We start from the raw sequence: 16,990 nt of genomic DNA on the forward strand, positions 1-16,990 counted from the left end.
GTTTCAAATAAATAATAATCAATGAATTAAATTAATCAATTTAATTCAATATTAATTTAATATCAAATATTAAATTAATAAAACATTGAATCCAAATATGAATCCATATTTATATATTTAAATCAAATTTAAATATTTTCAACTTTCCAAATCTGTTTAATTCAATAATTAGACGTCAATTATATCATATATAATAATCCAAACACTAATTCGAATTTGAACATTTTAAATTCACACAACACGTTATTCTAAGGTTTAATCCATTTACGAGTTAGTAGAGGGACTTAATGGACTACAGATCATGAGCTCCAACGATTTGATATTTATTGGTTAAATTCTTTAAATCGAATTAATCAATATTTGTTAACTACCAAGACACTTCACTATAACTCAGTAGTTACACTGTCCTCACTATAGATATATTTCTGTCCACTTGATTTAACCATAATTAGTAAGTCAATTCTTCACAAATTGATCGTATTTATAGGTAGACCAAAATTATCGTTTTACCCTTGTAATATATCTTACTCCTTAAGTCCCCACTAATCCTCTAATGAACAATTAGTTTATGGTCTTATCAATAAACCAAGTCCCTCTCAGCCATAGAGAGGGCAGGGCCCCTTTGTTCAAGACCAAGAGTCAGTACTTAAGGGAATAACCTATGTGCTAACCCTAAAACGGGTAGGAGTGAATTCTGTTTTGTAGGACTATGTCCTCAGCTATCTATCTGGTCTTACCCCTAAAATGGGAGGCTTATAAAGTAGCGATGTTGAGTCACTCTTAACCATGCAGATTAATAGATAAACCCGAATAAATAGGAGTTTATAATTAGTTCAGGATTGAGATCGAGTTACCTTAAGTCATCGAATTGAAATAATCAGTTTTAACAGTAAACGGTCGTTATAAAGAAAAGTGACTGTTTCGTGGTCTGGTCTTATGCAAACATCTTTTGTATAGGATGCCCCCATTCGTATGTCTCCACATGAACGACTTTGGGATCACATTGTTTGTATCAATATACAAAATGGGCCACATCCAACCCTATCCATATGTTTAAAGACCATTTTGGCTATATACTAAAACTTGATCCACTTTTATGTCTCTACATAAAGTTTATGTATTCATGTTATAGTCAAGGGTTCATTAGTTTATTGGATTTTATTAATCTATAAATGCAATTTATATATTCAATAACAACTTTATCGAAATATTCTCAATAACATCTCTATTCTCTTCTTCTTCTTCTTCTTCTTCTTCTTCTTCTTCTTCTTCTTCTTCTTCTGTAAACAAGTGAAACATGTATCTCATGAATTATATATATATATATATATTTATCATATCAAGAAATCTTCCTAGAACTTAAGTCTAAATTAATTCCATATCAGCTTCTTAATACTAAATTTAAATCCTCGCAACAATCTTACTATTTAGAATTGAAGTCTACTAAAGTAAATAAATGTCAATAACTATTTAAAAGAGATTCTCATCATTATCAAAAGAACTTAAGTCTGTCAAAGTAAATTAATATCAACCAACATTTGAAAGACATTTTCATCATTAACAAAATACCTCAAATCTATCAAAATAAATATGTTCAAATAAACATGTAATTTTGAGTTGTATGATATACCTCTTCGACACCAAAAAATTCTCCAACTTCAAAACTTTTTTCTTCAACCTACTCCTTCCACAAAACATTGCTTTCAAAATATAAACATGAGAGATCAAAGAGTAAACATGAACCATGAAATATAATCACAAGCATTGGGCATGAGTGATAAATCACTTGGCCTTTTAGGGACACTAAGCATTGGGCATTTATATTGTTTATAATCTTTATAATACTCTCCACTAGAGTAAAAGGTTTACAAGCTTAATTGGTGCATTTGTGAACTAAAACAAGCATCTCGATCTTGGAATATAAGATTTTATACTGTGATTAAATCTTATGGCTTTAATCAAAATGTTAATGAGCCTTATGTTTACAAGAGAATCATCAACGGTTCAACAATTTTTCTTGTGTTATATGTGGATAATATCCTACTTATTGGGAATGATGTAGGGTTACTGACAGATGTAAAGGAATGGCTAGCCACCCAGTTCCAAATGAAATATTTGGGTAAGGCATAGTTTATTTTAGGGATCCAGATCATCAGATATCGTAAGAACAAAACGGTGGCCTTGCCTCAAGCATCATATATTAACAATATGTTTGTCAGATATTCGATGCACAATTTCAAGAAGAGTTTATTACCTTTAGGCATGGAATTGCTTTGTTTAATGAGCAGTGTCCTAAGACTCCTCAAGAGGTTGAGGAAATGAGACGGGTTCCCTATGCATCAGCCTTTGGCAGCCTTATGTATGTAATGTTATGTACCAGATCTGAAATTTTCTATGAAGTAAGGATTGTCAGTAGATATCAATCCATTCCAGGATTAAATCACTGTACAATAATCAAAATAGTCCTCAAGTATCTACGGAGAATGAAGGGCTATATGCTCATGTATGGTGTTAAGGATTTGATCTTTATAGGATACATTGACTGTGATTTTCAGACTGGTAAGGATTTGGAAAATCGACATTAGGATCTGTGTTCTCTCTGAATAGAGGGGTTATAGTTTAGTGAAGTATCAAGCAAGGATGCATACCAAATTCCATTATGAAAGTTGAATACTTAGTTGCTCGTGAAGTAGTTGAAAAGATTATTTGGCTAAAAAAGTTCCTTACTGATTTGGAAGTCATTCCAAATATGTCTTTGTCCATCACACCATATTATGATAATTGTGGTGTCGTCAAAAATTCTAAGGAACCTAGGAGCCGTAAAAGAGGAAAACATATTGAGTGGAAGTATCATCTCATTAGGGAGATTGTGTAATGGGGAGATGTGACTTTCACACATATTACCTCGGAGCACAACGTTGCTGATCTATTTACAAAGGCTCTCACGGCTAAAGTGTTTGAGAGTCACATAGAGTGTCTAGATCTACGAGATATGAGTCACCTAATCTAGGGCAAGTGGGAGATTTTGTTGGGTATATTGTATGCCCTAATTTATTGTATTTTATTTAATACTGTACATCCCACTCATGGTATTTGATACTGTCTATACTCCATTTTATTGTAATGTATTTGATACTATACAATCCACTCGTTTTGGGATAAGTGGGAGATTGTTGAACTTTATGTCCTAAATCTCATGTATCTTGTGATTTGTAAAGACAAGTTACGTATTTAATAAAATAAAAAGTATTTTATTGATGTTTAGATTACATTAATTCAATCCAATAAACTAAGATCCAAAGTTATCTTATGAAACTTAAACATGTATGTGGAGACATATAGGTGGATCATGTTTAATTGATAACCTAAATGGTTTATAATATATGGATAAGGTTGGGTATCTTATCCCAGTGACACTACAAATATCACCCACTTTGTAAATGTTTCAATTGTTGTAAAGTGCTACAAAAGATTTGATCCTGATCATTGATGTGAGATATACGAGTAGGGGTATTTTATACAAAGAGTTTATATAAGACTGGACCGTGAAAGAAAAAAATAAGTCTGAAAACAAAACTTAAACGGCAGTCTTGAATTTCAAAACTGAAAATGTAAACATAATAGAAACATTAAAATATGAGTGGAAACATGTAAACTAGTCCCCGATGGCTTGATCAAGGATTCCTCTTGCTAGTCGTCGGTGCATCTCTACTCTTATCTGAAACAACATGAGAAAGAACGAGTATAAAAATACTCAGTAAGTAACCTCACTACTAGGGTCAGGCTAGGCATCTATGTCTTCTAGATGCCTACCTCTGGCGGAACATAAATACTTCTCTAGTCCTCATGGAACTCATACATGAGTAACTGATTTTGATCCTACTGTATTTAAGTATACCCACTACCTCTAGTAAGTCCCGTAGGACCCACAACCTCTGGTGAATTCCGAAGGAAAGCACCACTTCTATTGAATCCCGAAGGAAACACAACCTCTTGTGGATCCCGAAGGAAACCACCACCTCTAGTGAATCCTGAAGGAGACACAACCACTGGTGATCCTCAAAGGATAACACCACCTTTAGTGAATCCCGAAGGAAACACAACCTCTAGTGAATCCCAAAGGATAACACCACCTCTAATGAATCTGGAAGGAAACACAACCGCTGGTGGATCCCGAAGGAAACCGCTACCTCTAGCGAATCTCGAAGGAAACACAACATCTAGTGGGTATCTAACAAATCAGTGAGGACACTATCACAATCTCAACATCACAAGTATCATAACATGGTTCTATACCATACATATACATCCCAACATCATAGTTCTACAACATACATATACATCTCAACATCATGGCTCTATAACATACATATACATCTCAATATCCTCATATCAAATACAACCTCATGGAATCAAATATCATCTCATGCTAGCATTCAAGTATTTATATGCACATTTAATCTTTCAGATCCTCATACGAAAACATACATCGATTATACTATACTATCGGTCTATCATACTATCATTATGTCATAATATCAATTTATCATGCTAGCATACATTTAGTGCCTGGCCCGTGGGCAATTTCTAGTAGTAAGATCACTTACCTCAAATCAAAAGTCCAAATATTTCCTTCCAAGCAACTACTCGATAATGAAACTCAAATTAAACCTACAACATAAACCCAACATTTAATTCACACTAAGGCTCCGCTCATCAATATATACAATCAACCCCAAAAATAATTTACCTAAAGTGTGACTTGATCAAGGTCACTTCTAAGATTTTGCTCCAAAATCTCCACCAAATTCCACAAAGAAAAATAACCTCTAATTCTGATGGATAGCGACCTTAAACCTTCGAAATACAATAGTCAAGTCATTACTTAATCCAATCATTAGTGGGTGTCTGGAGATCAACCTCAAGAACCACAAATGTTATCAAATTTCTTGTTGGAAACGAACTCGAACCCGTTGAACAATACGTTGCGCACTCCAAACTACTCCAATCTTAGATCTAAATTCCAAATATAATAGGTATCTACCAAAAAGGAAATCTAAAATTTAATGGGCAAATAAGAACCACAAAACTCAATCGGACTTACCCTAAAAACTTACCAACACTGGCCGAAATTTTTTCTTCCACGAAGTTGGACAACACCTAGAATTTTCTCAAAACACCAATCTAACCCCAACTGCGGCAGGTAACGAACAAACTGAAACCAAGTAAAAAAAAACAACAATTTAACCCACGAAATCCATCCAAATTGTGAAACCCTTACCAAACACTCAACCAATAACAGAGACACAACCGAGGGACAAACGAACGGTGAACGACGGTGGTTGAACGAGCAGGGCGGCGCTTGGACGGACGAGCCTGGTCGATTGGTCGAGATCGGCGGCGAATAGCAATGGAGATCTTGGACGAGTAGCTCGACCTCAACCAAACAGGGTTGGGCGGCGTCGGACGGCTGTTGGAGGCGTGGTCGACTCTTTAGATCCGACGCGGATGACCTCGGGGAGGCGGGACGGCGTACGAGGGCGATCGACACGAGGGGGCGACGGCGAGGGTTTTCACAAGGGGGGATCGCGCAGTCCGTGAGGGGTGGGAGAGAGAGTGAAAGAGAGTGTCTTTTCTTTAAAAAAAAAAAAGAAAAAGAAAAAGAAATAAAATAAAATAAAATTTTAATTGATTTTTCTTTATTTTATTTTATTTCCTTTTATTCTTTCCTTCTAGACTCAGGTGTATAAATAAAATCTCTTTCTCTTCCTCTTCAAAACCAAAATTCCAAAATTAAAAGTAAATTCTCCAATTTAAAATAATTTTTAGTAATCAATATTTAATTTCCAAAATAACAAAAATTTCCTCAAATAAAAAAAATTACTGAAATTACACTACTAATAAAAATTTCGTGGAACTAATTCTTTCTCTATTCCAATCACAACTTCGACTATGACCATGATCTCGACTAGAATTGTTAAAATTTAAAATATTATTTCAAGGAATGGTGTACCATTAGTTGGTCGAAATTCATGATTTGTTTTTATCAGTAACTTATTACTTTATTTAGCCTTGAGAAGACATGAAATGAGTTCATAATATTTTTTAAAATATTTATCTCAATATCACTACTGCAGGAGAATATTCGAGACATGAAATGTAGAAAATGTCTTATTTAACATATTTGTATCAATAACTTTCTCTCAGCATAATGAAAAATTTGAACTGATTTTAAATAATGCAGAGTTGTAATGATCACTTACTCATTTGAAATCTTGGAGCCTCAAGTACATCTATTCATAATGAGTTTTAAGAAGAATAATTGTCTTTTAATGTTCATATTATTATGACATCCAAGTGTATTTTAACATCAAACATTCATGACAAATAACTATTACCATTAATGTTAAGAGTTCTGAATCTAAATTTTGTAATATTTGCATGGTAACACTATCACAAGACATTATATTTATATTAGAAATTTAATATATATATTGGAATGCAAAACAACATTTAATTTATTAACTCTAATAAAGAGGAAAAATGATCTACTTTTAGGATCTACCTTAAACAGGGAAAAGGACAAGAGTTTTGTTGATAATGTGTTGTAAAATTGAGGAGCAAAATATAACACAATTAGGGTAAGACATTATTTGGACACTAAACATATGTGTAGTTATAAAATACATGAATAACTTGGCAGTAGATACATGGACAATAAGAGATAAACCACTTGGCCTTTTAGGACACTAACGATGTGCATCTATTTGTTTATAATATTTATAATAATTTTCATCCATTGAGTCATGGTTAGCTGTAGTTTTATTTCATTGATTCTTCAACCACTTCAATTTTACATTGAAAAATAAACTCAATTTTCCATATCTTTTTCCTTCTAGACATTTTTATCTGAAGAAATTATTAATTAGTCTCCTAATTTGAATGTGTAAAGATATAGTCCCATATACTTAAAATTTTATAGCAACAATTTAGTAACTAAATTTTAATATATATTAATTTATATCTTACTATAAAATTTATCTAATTTAGTCATTTTTTTTGTTTGAGAAATATGTAATTTATTCATTATTTTGAAAAATAGTGTTAATAGATTTGATGAAATTTCTTACCTATATAAATTAACAAATTGATTAGGGATTAAAAGTATTGATAAACTATAAAAATTAAGTCGTTAGGTAATAAATAAATAATACTAAAATTTGGTGAGATTTTTCTTAAGAGGCATTAAATTGTTACAACTATAAAAAGTATATAAACTAAATTGTTATACACTAAACATTAGTAATTAGTATTAATAGAAGTGGAAGCACAAGGATCATCTAAACATTCAAATTCTCTAATTTTGGCATAATATAAAACATGCTTCTGGAGAAAAAATGGGTTTCAAGACATACCTCTTGTAGAACTTCTTCAAAGCTCCATTTCTACCTGCTATCTTCTCCATATCTTGTTGTAGACCATCTCAAGATCTTCCCCACTATTCTCTTAGGGCTCTAGATTGAGTTGTGGAACTCAAAACAAGCTTGAATCAAGGGATGAAGGAGTAAAGCTCACTGCAGCAACCTTGTTGAAGAACCATTCTTCAAACTGAATTTTCTCTCAAAATTCTATAGATTGCATGCCCGATTTTCACTCCAATCTTCTAATTATATTTGTCAAAAGCATTCTAACCGGCCTCGTCCCATTGAAAATTTTTTTATATTTAAAATTAGTCTATTTATAGACTAAATGATCATTTTCATGGAGACTACTTTTGAACTTTGAATTTGGAATAGATACATGTGTGTGCTTGTATGAAGAGATAACTTTTAATGATTGACCTGACATTTCAAAGAGTGATAATTTCGTACAAAATGACAAGCAAGGGAAGAATCGAGACCTACCATACCAACTTGCCGATAAAAGGTTGAACGTCGGCAACCAAAATTATATTTCATATTTATTTATTTATTTTAATTTATTTTTATTTTTATATTCTAATATATTCAATGACATTTCAATCTGGCACACTATTTATATGATAAAAAACAAAAAAAATAAAGAAGAGGTAAAATAGTCTTCAAAATGTTCAACTTGGCCTTAATATTTTAAAAAATAAATTTTGGTTATTTCTATTAGCAAAATTTTAGCATAAATTATTTGTACTATGAATATTTTTTATGTAAATAATTTGATCGAAGGAAATGAAAAAATTAATCAGAGATTTTTCAAAAAAAATAAAAAATAAGAAAAATTATTTACACAAAATAAAAAAAATTATAGAGATTGATAGAAGAAATCTATCAATATCTACCAATGATAGAAACGGATAGGCGTCTATCAATAGACGATGATAGAAGTCTATCGACATCTATCGTATTTTTTTTTTACTATTTCTGTAAATAGTTTGTCATTTTTTCTACATGTGAAAATTTTTCAAAATAAAAGATACGAATTAATTAAATGAGTTTTTTTTTAAAGTAGAAAGACTCAAAAGGAGCATTATAAACAAAAGTTAGGAATACAAAGATGTTATAGACTTATAATAAAAAAAAGAGGCTAAAATTAAATAAAGTTCGAAAATTAAAAATCAAACTAATATTAATTAAAGTGGAGAAATAGAAGTCGGCCGCCTTAACTTCTTTCTTTTTCTTTTTGCAAGAGTACAACCGACAGCCGCCACGACGGACCAGTCTTTTACCAAAATATATGCTAATTTTTTCCATCAATTTTAAAGCAATTGATTTAGGCTTAGATCGGAATTGAGGTAACTTTTAAAACAATCACCGGTGATTATTCATTTAGAATGAAGAGGATATATATACTACCTAAATTTTGGTGAAAACTAAAATAGATATCAAAATACATAAATGGAAAAATATATAAATTAAATATAGAAATATATTCTAATAATATACAAAAAAAAAATATGAAAATATATTTTATAATACCCCTCAAGTTAGAACATGAGGATCAAAAAATGCCAGCTTGTGAAGAAGATAAATAAACCTTTATTTTCCTAAGGCTTTCCTAAACATATCAGTAAGTTGTTCGTTAGTACATAGAAACATGATCTATCTCAATATGTTTTGTGCGTTCATAAAACACTAGATTTTGATTAATATCTAATGTCGATTGACTGTCACAAAATAAATTTATGGCATGAGGATGATCTACCAACTCCCAAGTAACGCTTTAAGTCACTTTAATTAAGATGTAATAGAAGTCATGGAGCGATACTAGACCTCTACTGATGATCGAGGCTCCATTTCCTGCTTCTTGGCTTTCCCAGATATAGGAGAACCATCAAGAAATACAAGTCAATCAGTGAGAGAGCACCGAGTCAAGGGACAACTAACCCAATCCAAATCACACCAATTTGATAGAGATATATGATGACTAGAGTGAAGAATAATTCATTTACCTGGATAACTTTTCAAATAGCAAACTGTATGAATTGCAACATCCCAATCAACAAAATACAAAAGACATATCGTTAAAATCCACATTTATTTATATTCATAATTTTCTAAGCAATGGTTTAAAAATTATATTTCGTTTGCTCTATATAATTGTTATAAGTTCTATCAAGAAAAATAGATTTAATACCTTTTTTAAAAAATCAATACGGTGTTATTAAAAAAAAAAAATGGAAAGTTGCCTTCAACTTATAAAATATTATTGGATAGATTTTGGTTATGTGACAAATAGAGTAAATATGTAAAATAAATCTCAATTTTGATGAATAAAATTGAAAAATTATTAAAAAGTAATAGTAGGAGATAGTTTTAAAAATGATGTGAAATGAAGATGTATTTTAAAAGTGACTGTAATGGATTTAATAACAATCTATTATATTAAACACAAAATAGGTTAGTATTCTTTCAAAAATCATTTTTTAACCCTCTCAAAATCAACCCTAAACACATTCTTAATAAGACGTGTTAGATAATTATATCAGTTTTTAGTTTTGATTAAAAAAATTTGTTTGATAATTGATTTATTATTATTATCTATTTAAATTAGAGAGATGAAGTCATGTTTTAGAGAAAGAAATGTGGAAAAACAAGCAAATAACTATTTGAGAGTCGATGAATTGATTTGTGAAAGAATCTAACGGAAGTATTTGAGGACCCCTTTGCTTTCCTATTTCCCATTTCCAATTTTCTATTTCATGTTTTTTGTTTTATCTTTCCTTTATTTTAAGAATTAGAAATAAGAATATGTTTGATTTCTATTTTCTATTTCTGGAGAAAATTTAGAAATAAGAATATGTTTGATTTCTATTTTCTATTTTTGGAGAAAATGAAACAAAAACAAAAATTTATTTGATAACTATTTCTTATTCTCGATTTGTATTACTTTTTTTTTTTTAATAATATAATATAAAAAAGATATGTCATACATTAAATATCGAAAAAGAAATTATAACAACAGTTTATATTATCTAATATAAATAGGTCTCGATGCACAACTAAATACAAAAACATAGTTGTATGTATCCTCAAATTTGATTGACAATATCATCTCTCACTTGAGTCATTGACTTAAAATGATAAGATCCAAAAACTACTTTTTATTGGATTCAAAGGCAAGACTGGTAGATTAAATCTAGACACCTTCAATGTCAGATACTAATAGAGCCAAAGACAAGTTTGGTCGATTTGAGGAACAAAAATGTACAAATAAAAAAAAAACGAACGGTAGAAATTACTTTTTGTATTTTCTCAAAGTTGACCCCCTTTTTAGAAACGTTTTATAAAATTGAGAAACAAAGAACATGAATGGTTATCAAACAAGCCAATTTCATGAAAAATGAGAAACAAATCAAGAAATAAAAAATGAGAATGTCATCAAACAGGTCCTAAGTAACTGATGGTTTTTAATAGAAAAAATCTCAAAAAATATTCAAATTTTAAAATTTATTGGATGAAATTGAAAATTTAAGATTAAATTAATCACATCTCTATTTTCTTTGTCATGTAATGTTACATACATGTACACCATAGAAGGCCACGTTTTTTTTTTTTACAAATACAAATATGAATTAATACACATCAAGTTTCATTTTTTTTTCTTTTTCTTAAATGAATAAATAAATAAACATCAAGTTTGTTTATGAATAATAATAATACATCAAGTTATCCGTTAATTTATTTTTACAATTATCAAATACTTCTAGAGTAATTATAATAGTATCTCTAAATATATTTTAATTATTTAAAATCAGATTAATTTTCTACTTTGTGACCTTCACATTATAATAATAACTAAAACTCAGTTTGGTAACTATTTGGTTTATAATTTTTAGTTTTTTAAAATTAAGTCTAAAACACGATTTCGAAGTCTAAATTTCTCGTTTTGTTATCTACTTTTTACCAATAATTTTAAGAACCAAACTAAACTTTGAAAACTAAAAAAAAATAATTTTTGAAAATTGAAATTTGGCTAATAGTTCAACTAATATACTTAAGAAATTAAGAGGAAATAGATTTAGTTAAATTCAAAAATCAGAAACTAAAGTGATGGTTACCAAACGGAATCAAACTTCTAACCTTAAACTCGATAGTATAGAGATTATATGAGTTGTACAATGTCCATATCTTTAGAATAATAATAAAAATATTATACACTAGGTTTAAGTAATTAAGTGACGAAATGCTATTTCGTCACTAAAGTTAAACCAAAATGACGTGGATTGAAAGGGCCCATTCTTGATTTTGCAGAAACTTCTCCCTCCATTAACATCAACCACAAAGTTTTTCGTTGTCAATTAAAAATAAACGTTGATTTAGTGGTTGGACTTGAAAGTCAGAGAACAAATCCGAGTGAAACTTTTTAGGTAACAAAAAGTGACGTCGTCTTCCATTAACAAACCAATCACATTATAATCTAATTATAAACGTAAAGGTAATGTAACGATATCAAAATAAATATAGATTAACGGTAATTGGAATGACTTTCTTCGTTAGTGATTAAAGGTTTGATCTCTCATCCTTGTATTTGTTACCGTAAAAAAAGGTATAGTGTTACCATATACAAATATTACATTATAAATTAGCATATTAGACTCTCTAATTTTGGCCTATTTAAAATCTTCCATATCTAGTATTCTTAGTGTATATTTACCCTTTTAATCCTATGTAATATATATTGTTGTTTTCGTTCTAGAATAGATTTTGAATATTGAGCAGGTAGAAAATAAGAAGGAATTTAAGTGGGTTTATTGGGTTTTTGGTGAAAAAAAGGTCTAGTAGTATTCTTGTAATTAAGGGACAATGACATTTTTGTAATAAACTCATCTTCTTTGTTTTAGGGCTGAAAAACGTGAAAAAAAGAGAGAGGGCAGCCGACTTGTGAGATACACACCGTGAGAAAGAGAGAGGCGTCCGGCGAGAGAGGACGGTCATCAGAGGCAGATTTCAAGCTGCGTGAGTTCTCGCCGGTCAGGATGTCCAACGGTGGGCCACGATTCCAGCGGTGGTTTTTTCGTCCGTCCGGCATTGGTGGCAAGGATCGACAACAAGTTTGTTTCTGATCAGCAGCAGGTTTCGTCTGGCAGTCTTGTCAGGTTGTCCGTCCGGCAGTGGTTTCGGATTGGTGTGGGTGTTCGCCGGTAATCCGCGTCAGGGGAAACGTGGGTCTGCAAGGGGTGCGCCGGTCAGAGACAGGCTGCAGTGCGCTTGACGTGGATTGGTTTTTCAGCGTGTTGTTCTCGGTTTTAGAGGCGTGCGGATCTCTCGGAATCAGTGGATATCTAAATTACGGATAGATGATTATTGTTGATTATATGTAATTGTAAATTCGTAATAAAATTGATTCAAGCTAGTTTTCAAAGTGGATGTAGACCAAATTGGTCCAACCACTGTATATCTTGGTGTTTATTCTTTATGCATTTTGTTTGGTTGTCTACACAGTTTAAAGTTGTTGAATTTGTTGAATTTGATGGGAAAGGTAATTTTAGGTAATGTAGGAAAAAGATTAGAGCTATTTTGGTACAACAAGCCAAAATCTTAGACGAAAATGACCTTCCGCAACAATTACAGAAGCTGAAAAAAGAGATGGATGAGATGACCTATTCAACGATAATTTTGTATCTGTCAAATGGAGTGCTTAGGCTAGTAGATGAAGCCACTACTTTATAGAAAAAATTAGAAAGTATTTATTTGACTAAATCATTGCCAAAAAAATTATATCTAAAAGAGAAATTCTTTGGATATAAGATGGACTCTGGTAAAGGCTTAGAAGAGAACTTGGATGAATTCAAGAAGATTATAGTTGATCTCAATAACATCGGTGAGAAGATGTTGGATGAAAATCAAGCAGTTATTCTTCTGAATTCATTGCTTGAATCGTATCGAGAAGTTAAGGCAACTATTAAATATGGATGAGATTCATTGTCTATGGATATAGTGTTGGATGCCTTGAGAACGAAAAGCCTCGAGATTAAAAAGAAACACAAGGATGGAGAGTTACTCATGGCTAGAGGCAGAAGTGAGAAAAAGAACGAAAAAGGAAAAGAGTCGAGATCCAGATCAAAATAAAAGGGAAAAGTCAGAAAGTGTTTCCTATGTCATGAAAAGGACACTTTAAGAAAAATTGGCTTTTGAATAAGAGCAAGGAAGCATCAAGTAGCAAGCATGCAGGGAATCTAGTGCAGCAAATGTTACTGATGGGTATGATTCAACAGAGGTTTTGATGGTGTCCAGCAGGATATTCATGATGCTTGGATCATGGATTCAGGGTGCACGTTTCACATGACTCCTAATCGGGATTTCTTGATAGTTTTTCAGGAAAATGATGGGGGATCAGTTTTTCTTGGTGATAATGGTGCTTGTGATGCAAAAGGAATTGGGTCAGTTCGAATTGCAATACATGATGGAATGATCAGAATTCATACAAATGTAAGATATATTCCAGAACTCAAATGAAATATAATTTCTCTAGGCGAATTAGATAGAGCAAGTTATTCCTATAAATTTGAGAATGAAGTTCTGAAGGTTATCAATGGTTCTTTGGTTAAGCTAAAGGGGACCTTGAGGAGTGGACTATATGTGTTGGAGGGTACTATAGTTTCAGGTAGTGCTACTGCTGCATCTAGGAAAGTGTAACATCCCACATCTTTTTATTTATTTATTAATAATGTAAAACTTTTCTCTTTTCAGCAATTGTCGTTAGTTGAAGGGCATGTTTAGAATTTTGAATTTAAAGTATAAGTGCGAGGATTTAAGTGTTGCCGTGGAAATTATTCAAAATTATTCGATTTGAAAAGTTATGGCAGGAATTAATTATGTTTGGAAGGAGGAAAGGAATTAAATAGTATAAAGTGGGTTAAGGAAAGGATTTAATTAGAGATATACTATTTTCCTTTTTTTTTTTATTATTATTAATTTAATTTCAGTTTTTTTAATTCTAAAGAATCCCCCTTCTCCTCCGCCTCAATCTCTTTTCACTAGCGTTTTTTTCCCTTACAGTTCTCTTCTCGATCTGCCTTGTCAGCTCAAGGATTATTTTTCGTTCCAATCCGAGTCGCCTGCTGTTTCCTACTTTTGAGAATCCCGAATTCGTTAGGAGCTCTGAGCAGTTGTCGCTTTTGATTTTTTTTACCATGTCTATGTCCACTTTTCTCTCTTGTCTTCAGTCCTACAATACCGTTTCCGCCTACATCGCTGTCCGTTCACAATAGATCCATTGTCGTGCGAAGTCGGGCTGTGCTCGAGTTCTATGAACATGGTTGCCACCATTCAACTCCAGTTTCCGCCGCCTGTACTCTTGGTTTGAAGTAGATCTTGGTATTTGTTAAGTGTCAATGTTATAGATGGATTACTTGAAACGGATTTTTTGTAACCACATTTGATTTTTGGATTTAAAAATTAATTTAATTCATGTTTTGAAGGTTTTTAAATTGTCGCTTTTCGTTGGAATAAATTTAACTTTGTTATGAGTAGATATTTGGAGTCGAGATTTTGGAATGGTTGTTAATCAAGTCCCTTGGATAGCTTTAAGGTATTGTGGTTTTGAATCTTAAGTTTCGCAATTATTGTTGGACTAAAATTTTATGGTTTTGTATTCGTATGGTAAGGGTCGTTACTTCCAATCGAGGTCATCGTTTGGTTGTCGGAGTTATCTGTGGAATTTCGATTAAGTAAGTTAATCTTACTACTGGAACTGCCCACGGGCAAAACTTTAGTTGTATGCTAGCATGATAAGCGTATGTTATGGTAATATGTTAGCATATTGATTGACAGTATGACCTGAATCAAAGTAAATGTTTTCTGTGCTATCGATCTGATTTGTTTACATACACACCTAGGTACTTGATCGTTAGTATGTGATAGTATGTGTTTTCATATGTCGATGTCTGATCTGCTGGTGTTGAGGCATACTTGCATGTTGTGGATTTATGATGTAAGTTAGGCATGGATGATGTATAATATGTTGTTAAGAAATATGTGTATGTGATGAAGCCATGTTATCAAGGATTTTTATTTATGTTTTAGAACTGTACAATGTTGAATCTTAGCACGTTAAGACTGTGTGAATATCCTCATTGATTAGTTAGATGCTCACCAGTTTGTATTTCCTTCGGGATTCACCAGTTTGTGTTTCCTTCGGGATTCACCAGTTTGTGTTTCCTTTGGGATTTACCAGTTTGTGTTTCCTTCGGGATTCACCAGTTTTGTGTTTCATTCGGGATTCACCAGTTTTGTGTTTTCTTCGGGATTCATCAGTTTTGTGGGCACACTTAACTACAATAGGATAGGACTCAATCTCTTATTTGTTACATGTATTCATGTGCCATAGGTGGGTATCTAGAGGACATAGATGCCTAGCCTGACCCCAGTGGTGGGGTTACTTATTGAGTATTTCATGCTCATTCTTTAATATGTTGATGTTTCAGGTAAGGGTAGAGATGCACCAGTGATGGCTCAGCGGAATTCGTGATCGTGCCACTGGGACTAGTTTTTACGCTTCCGCATCATGACATTTAGAGTCCTTATTTTTCCCTTAATGTTTAGTTTTATTGTTTTAAACTTATTATTAAGGATTATTTCTTTTATATACTTTTAATAGTCTTTACGAATTATGGGTACCCTATTATTGTTTTAACAATTGCATTTAATAGATGTCTTTTGAACTTCTCTTGTTTAAACCTTTATTTCAACATAATTGGGCATCGTTTTAAATTCTATACATGCATTTATTTTAGTAACGACCTAACCTAAGTCCTAGGGGGTCGGGTCGTTACAGAAAGAAACAGATACGTCTATGTTATGGCATAACAGATACGTCTATGTTATGGTCTTCAAGCTCTTTCATAACAAGATTTACTTAGAGGAGTTAAATGTTGGGTTTTATGTCATAAAACTCACAGTTTGTAAAATGATAAACATTTTCTATAATCGATATACTTATTATTGATTTCATAAATTGTATAAAAGTAAAAATCCAATAAACTAAGACTCATGAGTATTGTATGAGTACTTGAACTTTATGTGGAGACATTGGAATGGATCAGGTTCGAGTAAATAGTCAAAATGATCTATGGTACATGAATAAGGTTGGGCACCTTATTCTGGTAACACCATTGGATACGACTTACTCTGTAGTTGTTACAAAGAGTTATAAAGTGCTACATACAATGTAATCCTAATTCGTACATGTTATGACATGAGGAGTGGGGGCGTCCTATGCAAGGAGTTTGCAAAAGATCAGGACCAAGAAATAAGTCACTCTTACTTTATAACGTTGTTTACTATTTAAGACTGACTATTTCACTTAGATGACCTAGGTAACTTGATCTGAATCTTGAACTAACTATGAACTCCTGTTTATTTAGGATTGCCCTTAGATTTGCATAAGTGAGGGTTGACTCAACAATGCCTGCTCAATAAGACTCCCATTTCAGGGGTAAGACCGGATAGATAGCTGGGGACATATGGTGCAAGATGGAGTTCACGCCTACCCGATTTAGGGATATGAGAAAGGT

General features: G+C 32.0%; 1 long non-coding RNA gene across 2 annotated transcripts; it reads right to left on the reverse strand.

Moving 5' to 3' along the window:
• Nucleotides 1–1,387: 1,387 nt before the first annotated feature.
• On the reverse strand, nt 1,388–5,699 carry LOC120070139. Of its 2 annotated transcripts, none has more exons than XR_005479802.1 (3): nt 4,751–5,699; nt 4,608–4,671; nt 1,388–1,678 (listed from the first exon to the last, which is right to left on the reverse strand). It is a non-coding gene; the product is annotated as an uncharacterized LOC120070139 (long non-coding RNA). The 2 variants fall into 2 exon arrangements; XR_005479801.1 differs by lacking the exon at nt 1,388–1,678 and adding an exon at nt 3,384–3,718 and having other exon boundaries at nt 4,751–5,698.
• Nucleotides 5,700–16,990: the final 11,291 nt, after the last annotated feature.

The sequence above is a fragment of the Benincasa hispida genome, unplaced genomic scaffold (genome assembly GCF_009727055.1).
Source record: "Benincasa hispida cultivar B227 unplaced genomic scaffold, ASM972705v1 Contig968, whole genome shotgun sequence".
Taxonomy (NCBI): domain Eukaryota; kingdom Viridiplantae; phylum Streptophyta; class Magnoliopsida; order Cucurbitales; family Cucurbitaceae; genus Benincasa; species Benincasa hispida.